Raw genomic sequence first — 12,283 nt, 5'->3', positions numbered from 1 at the left:
GGGAACACCTGTGACGGAAAAAAACTGCTTTGAGTTGTCTCACGAGCTCCCCCACGCACTGACAATGGTTCCGGAATCCTGAGCGTGGGGATGTTACACCAACGGTCGGCAGCGCATGGGTTCTAACGGAATGCCTAAGCTCGTCTAACCTGAGGGTTTTCCTAATGTCTCTGTGCCAGGGAATCCTAGGGGTGTTTGCAGGATATTCCAGTGACAGAGGCTGCCACCCCAAGGTCAGGGAAGGTATTTCTCGGACTTCCCCGAACAGGGAACACCTGTGACTGAAGAGAGCTGCGTGGAGTTGTCTCTCGAGCTCCCCCACGCACTGACAATGGTACCGGAATCCTGAGCGTGGGGGCGTTCCACCAACGGTCGGCAGCGCGTGGGTACTAACGGAATGCCTAAGCTCGTCTCCCCTGAGGTTTTTCCTAATGTCTCTCTGCCAGAGAATGCTAGTGGGGTTTGCAGGTTATCCTAGTGACAGAGGATGCCTCCCCAAGGTCAGGGAAGGTATTTCTAGGACTTCCCCGAACAGGGAAACCCTGTGACTGAAGAGACCTGCGTGGAGTTGTCTCTCGAGCTCCCCCACGCACTGACAATGTTTCCGGAATCCTGAGCGTGGGGAGGTTCCACCAACGGTCGGAAGCGCGTGGGTTCTAACGGAATGTCTAAGCTCATCTCCCCTGAGGGTTTTCCTAATGTCTCTGTGCCAGGGAATGCTAGGGGGGTTTGCAGGATATCCCAGTGTCAGAAGCTGCCTCCCCAAGGTCAGGGAAGGTATTTTTCAGACTTCCCCGAACAGGAAACACGTGTGACTGAAGAGAGCTCCGTGGAGTTGTCTCTCAAGCTCCCCCACGCACTGAAAATGGTTCCGGAATCCTGAGCGTGGGGAGGTTCCACCAACGGTCGGCAGCGCGTGGGTTCTAACGGAATGCCTAAGCTCGTCTCCCCTGAGGGTTTTCCTAATGTCACTGTGCCAGGGAAAGTTAGGGGGGTTTGCAGGATATCCCAGTGTCAGAGGAGGCCTCCCCAGGGTCAGGGAAGGTATTTCTCGGACTTCCCCGAACAGGGAACACCTGTGAATGAAGAGAGCTGCGTGGAGTTGTCTCTCGGGCTCACCCACGCACTGACAATATTTCTGGAATCCTGAGCGTGGGGAGGTTCCACCAACGGTTGGCAAGCGGGGGTTCTAACGGAATGCCTATGCTCGTCTCCCCTGACGGTTTTCCTAATGTCTCTCTACCAGGGAATGCTAGGGGTGATTGCAGGATATCCCAGTGTCAGAGGCTGCCCCCCCAAGGTCAGGGAAGGTATTTCTCGGACTTCCCCGAACAAGGAACACCTGTGACTGAAGAGAGCTGCGTGGAGTTGTTTCTCGAGCTCCCCCACGCACTGACAATGTTTCCGGAATCCTGAGCGTGGGGAGGTTCCACCAACGGTCGGCAGCGCGTGGGTTCTAACCGAATGCCTAAGCTCGCCTCCCCTGAGTGTTTTCCTAATGTCTCTCTGCCAGGGAATGCTAGGGTTGATTGCAGGTTATCCCAGTGTCAGAGGCTGCCTCCCCAAAGTCAGGGAAAGTATTTCTCGGACTTCCCCGAACAGGGAACACCTGTGACTGAAGAGAGCTGCGTGGAGTTGTCTCTCGAGCTCCCCCACGCACTGACAATGGTTCCGGAATCCTGAGCGTGGGGAGGACCCACCAACGGTCGGCAGCGCGTGGGTTCAAACGGAAAGCCTAAGCTCGTTTCCCCTGATGGTTTTCCTAATAACTCTGTGCCAGCGAATGCTGGGGGGTGTTGCAGGATTTCCCAGTGACAGAGGCTTCATCCCCAAGGTCAGGAAAGTTATTTCTCGGACATCCCCGAACAGGGAACACCTGTGACTGAAGAGAGATGCGTGGAGATATCTCTCGAGCTCCCCCATGCACTGACAATGTTTCCGGAATCCTGAGCATGGGGAGGTTCCACCAACGGTCGGCAGCGCGTGGGTTCTAACGGAATGCCTAAGCTCGTCTCCCCTGAGGGTTTTCCTAATGTCTCTCTGCCAGGGAATGCTAGAGGGGTTTGCAGGATATCCCAGTGTCAGAGGCTACCCCCCAAAGGCCAGGAAAGGTATTTCTCGGACTTCCCCGAACTGTGAACACCTGTGACTGAAAAGAGCTGCGTGGAGTTGTCTCTCGAGCTCCCCCACGCACTGACAATGGTTCCAGAATCCTGAGCGTGGGGAGGTTCCACCAACGGTCGGCAGCGCGTGGGTTCTAACGGAATGCCTAAGCTCATGTCCCCTGAGTGTTTTCCTAATATCTCTCTGCCAGGGAATGCTAGGGGTGATTGCAGGGTATCCCAGTGTCAGAGGCTGCCTCCCCAAGGTCAGGGAAATTATTTCACGGACTTCCCCGAACAGGGAACACCTGTGACTGAAGAGAGCTGCGTGGAGTTGTCTCTCGAGCTCCCCCACGCACTGACAATATTTCCTGACTCCTGAGCGTGGGGAGGTCCCACAAACGGTCGGCAGCGCGTGGTTTCTAACGGAATGCCTAAGCTGGTCTCCCCTGAGGGTTTTCCTAATGTCTCTGTGCCATGGAATGCTAGAGGGGTTTGCAGGATATCCCAGTGTCAGAGGCTACCTCCCAAAGTCCAGGGAAGGTATTTCTCGGACTTCCCCGAACAGGGAACACCTGTGACTGAGAAAAAACTGCTTGGAGTTCTCTCACGAGCTCCCCCACGCACTGAAAATGGTTCCGGAATCCTGAGCGTGGGGAGGTTCCCCCAACGGTCGGCAGTGCGTGGGTTCTAAGGGAATGCTTGTACTCGTCTCCCCTGAGTGTTTTCCTCATTTCTCTGTGCCAGGGAATGTTAGGTGTGGTTGCAGGAAATCCCAGTGACAGATGATGCCTCCCCAAGGTCAGGGAAGATATTTCTCAGACTTCCCACGCAGGGAACACCTGTGACTGAAGAGAGCTGCGTGGGGTTGTCCCTCGAGCTCCCCCACTCAATGAAAATGGCTCCGGAATCCTGAGCGTGGGGAGGTTCCACCAACGGTCGGCAGGGCGAGGGTTCTAATGGAATGACTTAGCTCGTCACCCTTTGGGTTATACTAATATCTCTGTGCCAGGGAATGCTAGGGGTGATTGCAAGATATCCCAGTGACAGAGGCTGCCTCCCCACGGTCAGGGATAGTATTTCCCAAACTTCCCCGAACAGGGAACACCTGTGACTCAAGAGAGCTGCGTGGAGTTTTCTCTCGAGCTCCCCCACGCACTGACATTGGTTCCGGATGCCTGAGCGTGGGGAGGTTCCACCAACGGTCGGCAGTGCTTGGGTTATAAGGGAATGCCTGTGCTCCTCTCCCCTGAGTGTTTTCCTCATGTCCCTGTGCCAGGGAAGGTTAGGGGTGGTTGCAGGGATTCCCAGTGACAGAGGATGCCTCCCCACGCTCATGGAAGGTATTTCTCGGACATCCCCAAGCAGGGAACACCTGTGACTAAAGAGAGCTGCGTGGGGTTGTCTCTCGAGCTCCCCCACTCAATGACAATGGTTCCGGAATCCTGAGCGTGGGGAGGTTCCACCAACGGTCGGTAGCGCGTGGGTTCTAAGGGAATGCCTGTGCTCGTCTCCCCTGAGTGTTTTCCTCATATCTCTGTGCCAGGGTATGCTAGGGGGGTTGCAGATATCCCAGTGACAGAGGCTGCCTTCCCAAAGTCAGGGAAGGTATTTCTCGGACTTCCCGAACAGGGAACACTTGTGACTGAAGAGAGCTGCGTGGAGTTGTCTCTCGAGCTCCCCCACGCACTGACAATGGTTCCAGAATCCTGAGCGTCGGGAGGTTCCAGCAACGGTCGGCAGCGCTTGGGTTCAAACGGTATGCATAAACTCGTCTCCCCTGAGGGTTTTCCTAATGTCTCTGTGCCAAGGAATGCTAGGGGGGTTTGCAGGATATTCCAGTGACAGAGGCTGCCTCCCCAAGGTCAGGGAACCTATTTCTCGGACTTCCCGAACAGGGAACACTTGTGACTGAAGAGAGCTGCGTGGAGTTGTCTCTCGAGCTCCCCCACGCACTGACAATGGTTCCGCAATCCTGACCTTTGGGAGGTTCCACCAACGGTCGGCAGCACGTGGGTTCCAACGGAATGCATAAGCTCATCTCCCCTGAGGGTTTTCCTAATGTCTTTCTGTCAGGGAATGCTAGGGGTGATTGCAGGATATCCCAGTGTCAGAGGCTGCCTCCCCAAGGTCAGGGAAGGTATTTCTCGGACTTCCCCGAACAGGGAACACCTGTGACTGAAGAGAGCTGCGTGGAGTTCTCTCTCGAGCTCCCCCACGCACTGAAAATGTTTCTGGAATCCTGAGAGTGGGGAGGTTCCAACAACGGTCGGCAGCGCGTGGGTTCTAACGGAATGCTTAAGCTCGTCTCCCCTGAGGGTTTTCCTAATGTCTCTGTGCCAGGGAATGCTAGTGGGGTTTGCAGGATATCCTAGTGACAGAGGCTGCCTCCCCAAGGTCAGGGAAGGTATTTCTCGGACTTCCCCGAACAGGGAACACCTGTGACTGAAGAGACCTGCGTGGAGTTGTCTCTCGAGCTCCCCCACGCACTGACAATGGTTCCGGAATCCTGAGCGTGGGGAGGTTCCACCAACGGTCGGCAGCGCGTGGGTTCTAACGGAATGTCTAAGCTCATCTCCCCTGAGGGTTTTCCTAATGTCTCTGTGCCTGGGAATGCTAGGGGGGTTTGCAGGATATCCCAGAGTCAGAAGCTGCCTCCCCAAGGTCAGGGAAGGTATTTTTCAGACTTCCCCGAACAGGAAACTCCTGTGACTGAAGAGAGCTCCGTGGAGTTGTCTCTCAAGCTCCCCCACGCACTGACAATGGTTCCGGAATCCTGAGCGTGGGGAGGTTCCACCAACGGTCGGCAGCGCGTGGGTTCTAACGGAATGCCTAAGCTCGTGTCCCCTGAGGGTTTTCCTAATGTCTCTGTGTCAGGGAATGCTAGGGGGGTTTGCAGGATATCCCAGTGTCAGAGGAGGCCTCCCCAGGGTCAGGGAAGTTATTTCTCGGACTTCCCCGAACAGGGAACACCTGTGACTGAAGAGAGTTGCGTGGAGTTGTCTCTCGAGCTCCCCCACGCACTGACAATGGTTCCGGAATCCTGAGCGTGGGGAGGTTCCACCAACGGTCGGCAGCGCGTGGGTTCTAACGGAAAGCCTTATCTCGTCTCCCCTGAGGGTTTTCCTAATGTCTCTGTGCCAGGGAATGCTAGGGGGGTTTGCAGGATATCCCAGTGACAGAGGCTGCATCCCCAATGCCAGGGAAGTTATTTCTCGAACTTCCCCCTAAAAGTGAACACCTGTGACTGAAGTTAGCTTCGTTCAGTTGTCTCTCGAGCTCCCCCAAGCACAGACAATGGTTCCGGACTTCTGAGTTTGGGGAGTTTCCACCAACGGTCTGCAGCGGGTGGGTTCTAACGGAATGCCTACGCTCGTCTCCCCTGAGTCTTTTCTTAATATCTGGCTGCCAGGTCATGCTGTGGGTCTGCGCTGACATGCCCAGTGCCAGCGACGGCCCCCCCAATCTCAGGGAAGTTATTTCTAGAACTTCCCCCTAAAAGTGAACTCCTGTGACTGAAGTTAGCTGCGTTCAGTTGTCTCATGTGCTCCCCCACGCACAGACAATCGTTCCGGAATCCTGAGCGTGGGGAGGTTCCACCAAAAGTCGGCAGCGCGTGGGTTCTAACGGGATGCCTAAGCTCGTCTCCCCTGAGGGTTTTCCTAATGTCTCTGTGCCAGAGAATGCTAGGGGGGTTTGCAGGAAATCCCAGTGACAGAGGCTGCCTCCCCAAGTCAGGGAAGGTATTTCTCGCACTTCCCCGATCAGGGAACACCTGTGCCTGAAGAGAGCTGCGTGGAGTTGTCTCTCGAACTCCCCCACGCACTGACAATTTTTCCGGAATCCTGAGCGTTGGGAGGTACCCCCAAAGGTCGGCAGTGCGTGGGTTCCAACGGAATGCATAAGCTTGCCTCCCCTGAGACTTTTGCTAATTTCTGGCTGCCGGGGAATGCTGGGAGTCTGCGCTGACATGCCCAGTGTCAGCAGCTGCCTCCCCAAGTTCAGGTAAGTTATTTCTCGGACTTCCCCCTAACAGGGAACACTTGAGACTGAAGAGAGCTGCGTGCAGTTGTCTCTCGAGCTCCCCCATGCACAGACAATGGTTCCGGGATCCTGAGCGTGGGGAGGTTCCAACAACTGTCGGCAGTGCTTGGGTTCTAACGGAATGCTTAAGCTCGTCTCCCCTGAGTGTTTTCTTAATATCTGGCTGCCAGGGAATTCTGGGGGTCTGCGCTGGCGTGCCCAGTGTCAACGTCTGCTTCCCCAAGGTCAGGGAAGTTATTTCTCGGACTTCCCCCTAACAAGGACCAACTGTGACTGAAGAGAGCTGCGTGGAGTTGTCTCACGAGCTCCCCCACGCAGAGACAATGCGTCCGGATTCCTGAGCTTGGGGAGGTTCCACCAACGGTCGGCAGCCGGTGGGTTCTAACGGAATGCCTAAGCTCGTCTCCCCTGAGGGTTTTCCTAATGTCTCTGTTCCAGGGAATGCTAGGGGGGGTTGCAGGAAATCCCAGTGACAGAGGCTGCCTCCCCAAGTTCAGGGAAGGTATTTCTCGGACTTCCCCGAACAGGGAACACCTGTGACTGAAGAGAACTGCGTGGAGTTGTCTCTCGAGGTCCCCCATGCACAGAAAATGATTCCGGAATCCTGACCATGGAGAGGTTCCACCAACGGTCGGCAGTGATTGTGTTCTTACGCAATTCCTAAACTCATCTCCCCTGAGAGATTTCCTTATGCCTGGCTGCCAGGGAATGATGGGGGTCTGCGCTGGCATGCCCAGAGTCAGCGGCTGACTTCCAAAGTCAGGGAAATTTTTTCTCAGACTTCCCCCTAACAGGGAACACCTGTGACTGAAGAGAGCTGCGTGGAGTTGTCTCTCGAGTTCCTTCACGCACAGAAAATATTTCCGAAATCCTGAGAGTGTGGAGGTACCACCAACGATCGGCAGCGCGTGTTTCTAACGGAATGCCTACGCTCGTCTCCCCTGAGTGTTTTCCTAATATCTGGCTGCCAGGGAATGCTGGGGGTCTGCCCTGGCATGCCCAGTGCCAGCGACTGCCCCCCCAAGTTCAGGGAAGGTATTTCTAGATCTTCCCCCTAAAAGTGAACACCTGTGACTGAAGAGAGCTGCGTGGAGTTGTCTCTCGAGCTCCCCAACGCACAGACAATGGTTCCGGAATCCTGAGCTTGGGGAGGATCCACCAACGGTCGGCAGCGCGTGGGATATAACGGAATGCCTAAGCTCGTCTCCCCTGAGGGTTTTCCTAATATCTCTGTGCCAGGGAATGCTAGGGGGGTTTGCAGGAAATCCCAGTGACAGAGGCTGCGTCCCCAAGTTCAGGGAAGGTATTTCTCGGACTTCCCCGAACAGGGAACAGCTGTGACTGAAGAGAGCTGCGTGGAGTTGTCTCTCGACCTCCCCCACGCACTGACAATGGTTCCGGAATCCTGAGCGTGGGGAGGTTCCACCAACGGTCGGCAGCGCGTGAGTTCTAACGGAATGCCTAAGCTCGTCTCCCCTGAGGGTTTTCCTAATGTCTCTGTGCCAGTGAATGCTAGGGGGGTTTGCAGGAAATCCCAGTGACAGAGGCTGCCTCCCCAAGGTCAGGGAAGTTATTTCTCGCACTTCCCCGATCAGGGAACACCTGTGAATGAAGAGAGCTACGTGGAGTTGTCTCTCGAGCTCCCCCACGCACTGACAATGGTTCCGGAATCATGAGCGTTGGGAGGTACCACCAACGGTCGGTAGTGCGTGGGTTCCAACGGCATGCATTAACTCGTCTCCCCTTAGAATTTTCCGAATATCTGGCTGCCATGGAATGCTAGGGGTCTTCGCTGACATGCCCAGTGTCAGCGGCTGCCTCCCCAAGTTCAGGGAAGTTATTTCTCGGACTTCATCATATCAACGAACACCTGTGTCTGCAGAGAGATGCGTGGAGTTGTCTCTCGAGCTGCGCCACGCACAGAGAATGTTTCCGGAATGCTGAGCGTGGGGAGGTTCCACCAACGGTCGGCACTGCCTGGGTTCCAACGGAATGCATAAGCTCTACTCCCCTGAGTCTTTTCCTAATATTTGGCTATCAGGGAATGCTAGGAGTCTTCACTGACATGCCCACTGTCAGCGGCTGCCTCCCCAAGGTTAGGGAACGTATTTCTTGGACTTCCCCATAACAGGGAACACCTGTGACTGAAGAGAGCTGCGTGGAGTTGTCTCTCGAACTCCCCCACGCACAGAAAATGGTTCTGGAATTAGAGCGTGGGGAGGTTCCACCAACGGTCGGCAGTGCATGGATTCTAACGGAATGCCTAAGCTCGTCTCCCCAGCGGGTTTTCGTAATTTCTGGCTGTCAGGGAATGCTGGGGGTCTGCGCTGGCATGCCCAGTGTCAAGGCTGCCTCCCCAGTTCAGGAAAGATATTTTTCAGACTTCCCCCATACAGGGACCACCTGTGACTGAAGAGAGCTGCCTGGAGTTGTCTCTCGAGCTCCCCCATGCAGAGACAATGCGTCCGGAATTCTGAGCTTGGGGAGGTTCCACCAACGGTCGTCAGCGCGTGGGTTCTAACAGAATGCCTAAGCTCATTTCCCCTGAGTATTTTCCAAGTTTCTGGCTGCCAGGGAATGCTGGCGGTCTGCGCTGGCATGCTGAGGTTCAGCGGCTGCCTCCCCAATTTCAGGGAAGTTATTTCTCGGAATTACCCTAACAGGGAACACCTGTGACTGAAGAGAGCTGCGTGGAATTGTCTCTCGAGTTCCCCCATGCACAGAAAATGGTTCCGGAATCCTGACCATGGAGAGGTTCCACCAACGGTCGGCAGTGATTGTGTCCTTACGCAATTCCTAAACTCATCTCTCCTGAGAGATTACCTTATGCCTGGCTGCCAGGGAATGATGGGGGTCTGCGCTGGCATGCCCAGAGTCAGCGGCTGACTCCCCAAGTCAGGGAAGTTATTTCTCAGACTTCCCCCTAACAGGGAACACCTGTGACTGAAGAGAGCTGCGTGGAGTTGACTCTCGAGTTCCTTCACGCACAGAAAATATTTCCAAAATCCTGAGAGTGTGGAGGTACCACCAACGTTCGGCAGCGCGTGTTTCTAACGGAATGCCTATGGTCGTCTCCCCTGAGTGTTTTCCTAATATCTGGCTGCCAGGGAATGCTGGGGGTCAGCCCTGGCATGCCCAGTGCCAGCGACTGCCCCCCCAAGGTCAGGGAAGGTATTTCTAGATCTTCCCCCTAAAAGTGAACACCTGTGACTGAAGAGAGCTGCGTGGAGTTGTCTCTCGAGCTCCCCCACGCACTGACAATGGTTCCGGAATCCTGAGCTTGTGGAGGTTCCACCAACGGTCGGCAGCGCGTGGGTTCTAACGGAATGCCTAAGCTCGTCTCCCCTGAGGGTTTTCCTAATATCTCTGTGCCAGGGAATGCTAGGGGGTTTGCAGGAAATCCCAGTGACAGAGGCTGCGTCCCCAAGGTCAGGGAAGGTATTTCTCGCACTTCCCCGATCAGGGAACACCTGTGACTGAAGAGAGCTGCGTGGAGTTATCTCTCGAGCTCCCCCACGCACTGACAATGGTTCCGGAATCCTGAGCGTTGGGAGGTACCACCAACGGTCGGCTGTGCGTGGGTTCCAACGGAATGCATAAACTCGTCTCCCCTGAAACTTTTCCAAATACCTGGCTGCCATGGAATGCTAGGGGTATTCGCTGACATGCCCAGTGTCAGCGGCTGCCTCCCCAAGTTCAGGGAAGTTATTTCTCGGACTTCATCATATCAACGAACACCTGTGACTGCAGAGAGTTGCGTGGGGTTGTCTCTCGAGCTGCCCCACGCACAGACAATGTTTCCGGAATGCTGAGCGTGGGGAGGTTCCACCCACAGTCGGCACTGCCTGGGTTCCAACGGAATGCATAAGCTCTACTCCCCTGAGTCTTTTCCTAATATCTGGCTATCAGGGTATGCTTGGAGTCTTCACTGACATGCCCACTGTCAGCGGCTGCCTCCCCAAGGTTAGGGAACGTATTTCTTGGACTTCCCCATAACAGGGAACACCTGTGACTGAAGAGAGCTGCGTGGAGTTGTCTCTCGAACTCCCCCACGCACAGAAAATGGTTCTGGAATTAGAGGGTGGGGAGGTTCCACCAACGGTCGGCAGTGCATGGATTCTAACGGAATGCCTAAGCTCGTCTCCCCTGAGTGTTTTCCTAATTTCTGGCTGTCAGGGAATGCTGGGTGTCTGCGCTGGCATGCCCAGTGTCAAGGCTGCCTCCCCAGTTCAGGAAAGATATTTTTCAGACTTCCCCCATACAGGGACCACCTGTGACTGAAGAGAGCTGCCTGGAGTTGTCTCTCGAGCTCCCCTACACAGAGACAATGCGTCCGGAATCCTGAGCGTGGGGAGATTCCACCAACCTTTGGCATCGCGTGGGTTCAAACGGAATGCCTAAGCTCGTCTCCCCCGAGTGTTTTCCTAAGTCTGGCTGCCAGGGAAAGCTAGGGGGTTTTGTTGGATTTCCCAGTGTCAGCGGCTGCCTCCCCAAGGTCAGGGAAGATATTTCTCGGACTTCCCCCTAACAGGGAACACCTGTGAATGAAGAGAGCTGCGTTTAATATTCTCTCGATCACCCCAAAGCACAAGAGAATGGTTCCAGATTCCTGAGCGTGGGGAGGGTCCACCAACGTTCGACAGCGTGTGGGTCCTAACAGAATCCCTTAGCTCTTGTCCCCTGAGTGTTTTATAAGTCTGGCTCACAGGGAAAGCTAGGGGTTTGTGCTGGAATCCCAGTGGCAACGACTGTATCCCCATGCTCAGGGAAGGTAATTCTAGGATTTCCCTTTAACAGGGAACACCTGTGACTGATGATGGCTGCGTTGAGTTTTCTCTCAAGCTCCCCCACGCACACAGAATGGTTCTGGAATCCTGAGGGTGGGGAGGTTCCAAAAACGTTCGGCAGCGCGTGGGTTCCATCAGAATGCATTTGCTCGTCTCCCCTGAGTATTTTCCTGATTCTGGCTGCCAGGGAAACCTAGGGAGTTGTCCTGGAAAGCCCAGTGTCAGTGGCTGCCTCCCCAAGGTCAGGGAAGTTATTTATAAGATTTTCCCCTAACAGGGAACACCTGTCACTGAAGATAGCTGCATGGACGTGTCTCTCGAGCTCCCCAACGCACAGGAGAATGATTCTGGAATCCTGAGCGTGGGGAGGTTCCACCAACGGTCGGCAGCACGTGGGTTCTAACAGAATCCCTTAGCTCGTCTCCCCTGATTGTTTTCCTGAGTCTGGATGCTTGGGAAAGCTAGGGGCTTGTGCTGGAAATCCCAGTGACAGCGGCTGCCTCCCCATGGTCAGTGAAGTTATTTATCACACTTTCCCCTAACAGGGAACAACTGTGACTGAAGATAGCTGCGTAGACTTGTCTCTTGAGCTCCCACACGTACACAGAATTGTTCCGGAATCTTGATCCTGGGGAGGTTCCACCAATGTTCGTCAGCGTGTGGGTCCTATCAGAATCCCTTAGCTCGTGTCCCTTGAGTGTTTTCTTAATTCTGGCTCCCCGGGAAAGCTAGGGGTTTTTGCTGGAGTCCCAGTGGCAGCGACTGCATCCCCATGCTCAGGGAAGGAAATTCTAAGACTTCCCTTTAACTGGGAACACCTGTGACTGAAGATGGCTGTGTGGAGTTTCTCTCAAGCTCCCCCACACACACAAAAGTGTTCTGAAATCCTCAGCTTGGGGAACTTCCACCAACGGTCGGCAATGCTTGGGTTCAAACGGAATCCCTTAGCTCGTCTCCCCCAAGTATTTTCCTGAGTCTGACTGCTAGGGAAAGCTAGGGGCTTGTGCTGGAAAGCCCAGTGACAGCAGGTGCTTCCCCATGGTCAGGGAAGTTATTTATCAGACTTTCACCTAACAGGGAGCACCTGTGACTGAAGATAGCTGCGTGGACGGGTCTCTCGAGCTCCCCAACGCACAAGAGAATGATTCCGAAATCCTGAGCATGGGGAGGTTCCACCAACGGTCGGCAGCACGTGAGATCTAAGGGAATCCCATAGCTCGTCTCCCCTGATTGTTTTCTTGACTCTGGCTGCTAGAGAAAGCTAGGGGCTTGTGCTGGAATCCCAGTGTCTGCAGCTGCCTCCCCATGGTCATGGATGTTATTAATCAGACTTTCCCCTAACAGGGATCA

Source organism: Vicugna pacos, unplaced genomic scaffold, assembly GCF_048564905.1.
Source record: "Vicugna pacos unplaced genomic scaffold, VicPac4 SAC-SAT, whole genome shotgun sequence".
Lineage (NCBI taxonomy): Eukaryota > Metazoa > Chordata > Mammalia > Artiodactyla > Camelidae > Vicugna > Vicugna pacos.
This window is presented reverse-complemented; position numbering follows the sequence as displayed.